The sequence below is a fragment of the Elephantulus edwardii genome, unplaced genomic scaffold (genome assembly GCF_000299155.1).
Source record: "Elephantulus edwardii isolate Elephantulus edwardi_28Jun2011 unplaced genomic scaffold, EleEdw1.0 scaffold00002, whole genome shotgun sequence".
Taxonomy (NCBI): Eukaryota; Metazoa; Chordata; class Mammalia; order Macroscelidea; family Macroscelididae; genus Elephantulus; species Elephantulus edwardii.
In genome coordinates this window covers 44315806-44318806 of record NW_006399752.1, presented here as the reverse complement: position 1 = coordinate 44318806, position 3001 = coordinate 44315806, and positions in this window count along the sequence as shown.

Here is a 3001-nt window from a genome sequence, read left to right as displayed (position 1 = left end):
CATTCATTGTTGCACTTTTCTCCCTCCCCACCAATTCACTCCTCTCCCTGAAAACAAAAAGAAAAACACTTTCATTGTTATGCAATCCCTCCGGCCCAAGTCCACTCCACTATGCAAGCCCTCACTCTGGACTTCTGTAATGATAAGAATACCCATTCATATGTGCCTTTTAACCAGTTCTCTCAGGGGGCACTTTTTAAACTAGGGAGTCTCTCTTTCCACTATGCAGCCTTCACTCTGGACTTCTGCGATGACAAGAATACCCGTTCATATGTGCCTTTTAAACAGTTCTCTCGGCAGACAATTTTTAACTAGGGAGTCTCTCTTTCTCTCTCTCCCTCACTGCCTTCTTCACCCTGTAGAGTCCATCTAACTCATAGATGACCCTCCGGTGGGTTCCCAGGGCTAACACGCATCCGGGAGGATATTACCCTTCCTCCTCTGTCAGGGCCACTGGTGGGTTCACAGTGCAGCTCTCCACAGACTGTACCCCAGAGCTCTCTAGTTGGCACACGTACTAAGTGCTGAGGTGCTAACCAAAAGATCGGCATTTCCAGTCCACCTTGAGGCATCTGGAAGACCTGCTGATCTACTTGGAAAAGGTCCCTGATAATCTACAGAGTTGTCTTGGCTCAGAAGCAGCCCTGTGGCAACTTATTACTGGGGGTTGCTGTTGTTGTTAGGTCTTTTCTTGGGGGAGAGAGTTATTATATCATTTCATATCTTTTATTATATCACTAATTGCATAAGAAAACCCACTTTTAAGGAAGCCAGGGCCTTTTCAGAACCGCACATTACACACAGTGAAGTAGGCTTGCCAAATCCTGTAAAATCTGCACTGAAATTGGCACAGAAAAGCTGGAAGCTGCCATGCTGTCTCCATCCTTGAGCAGGAAACATGTTTCACCAAATGTAAGTGTCACAGACCTGAAGGACCTAGTCACTGACCCTTGGATCACAGTGGGTGGTGTTTCCCAAAGAGGACAAGAGAGCTCACATTACCGGGGGACATTGAAGTAAGTGGAGGCATGCCCAACGGCTGTTTAGTACAACAAAATGACAAAGAATAACGGACTCATTTTTAAATGTTTTACTGTTCTGATGTTGATTGCTGTCGAGTCAAGCACAACTCAGACCAACCCTATGAACAGAAGGCCTGAAGCCTTTCTGTAACTGTCGACATTTATCAAAGTTCATAGTTTCCAGAGGCACGTTGTTTAGGAAGAGGATGCCACTCTTGCTTATATCAAGTAGAACACCTTGATTTGCTGCCTATAGTTCTTAATTTTTCTCTAATTTGTTTAAATCACACTTTGTTTTAACAACAAAAATGTATACTTCAGACTCAAATCCCAGTAGACCACTGTATATAGTTACATGTACAATTAGTTACATGTAAAATTTATTATTATTGTTTTGTTTCATAGCATTTCTTTGTCTTAAAAAAAAAAAAAGATAGCCAGCACACTGCTTAGGCACAAGATGGAAAGTGTTGGGTTTGCTTGCTTTGGACATGACATCAGATGTTAGAGATTGAATTGTTCTTCCTCCAAATCTGTGATTTCGGTTCGACTCTATTCTGTTGTCATCACGACAGCATAAATGAAGAAAGCAAAAGGCCATTGAGAAACACAGAAATGGAAGGAAAGGCCAAAATGGGTGTTTCAAAAAACACTGTTAAACTTACTCTTTGAATACACAGTATCTGAAATGAACAGAAATACGTAAAAAGCTGGAGGTACAACGAAATGTTATAACTGGGCTTAGAAAAGCTGGCATTAGAAAACCAGAAAGGAATAGCACACTCAACATTTCTCAAACTGAAAGAACTAAAGAACGGATTCAAACCTCAAGTTGCAATCCTGAAGCATTCTATGGGCAGAGTGTTAAATGATATAGGAAGTAATGCATGAAGGTGGAAGGAGTGTACAGTCACTACCAAAAAGAATCTGTTGACAGTGAACCGCTTCAGGCACCAGCATATGATTAAGAACCAGTGGTACTGAAGGCAAAAGCCCAAATGGCGCTGAAGGCATTGGCAAAAAAAGAAAGTGTTTTAGCAAAACAGATGCAGCCTTGGACGTGCTCACCAGTCTATGCCAAGAAATTTGAAAGACAGCCACCTGGTCAACTGAGTAAAAGAGACTCATATTTATTCCTGTTCCCTAAAAAAGGTGATCCGATAGAGTTTGGAAACTATGAAAAATATCATTAATATTGCAAGCAAGTAAAATCTTGCAGAAATAATGATTGGAACACTATACTAAAAGGGAACTTTCGGAAATTCAAGCTGGATTCAGAAGAAACCAAAGAAAAAAGGGTTCTCATTGCTGTCAAGAATTTTGTATGGCAGCTACCTGGCCAACTACCTGAAGAGATCCAAATCTGTACTTGTTTCAAAGAAAAATGACCCAATGTTATTGTTATATGCTGTCAAGTTGCTTGCGACTCATAGCGACCCTATGTACAACAGCCCTAAACTCTGCTCTGTCCTGTGCCAATCGCACCATCTCTGATACACCCATCCCGATTACCCCAGTCACTGAATCAATCCACCTCATAGAGGGTCTTCCCCTCTTGCGCTGTCCCTCCACCCTCCCAAGAATGATGTCCCTCTCTAAGAACTTGTCCCTCCTTACAACATGTCCAAAATATGTCAGACAAAGCCTCAAAATCCTTGCCTCCAGGGAGCAGCCCGATTTAACCCTCTCCAGGATGAATCTGTTTTCTTTGCAGTTCATGGTACCCTTAATATTCTTCTCCAGCATCACAGCTCGAAGGCATCAATTCTCCTTCTATCCTCCCTAGTCATTGTCCAACTTTCTGATGCATTAACAAGTGATTGCAAAGACCATGGCCTGTATCAGACGCACCTTAGTCTCCAGAGAGACACCATTGCTCTTCAGTACTTTGGAGAGGTCCCTAACAGCAGACTTTCCCATGGCAATACGTTTTTTTATTTCCTGGCTACTGGTGCCGAGAGTGTTAACTGTAGAGCCAA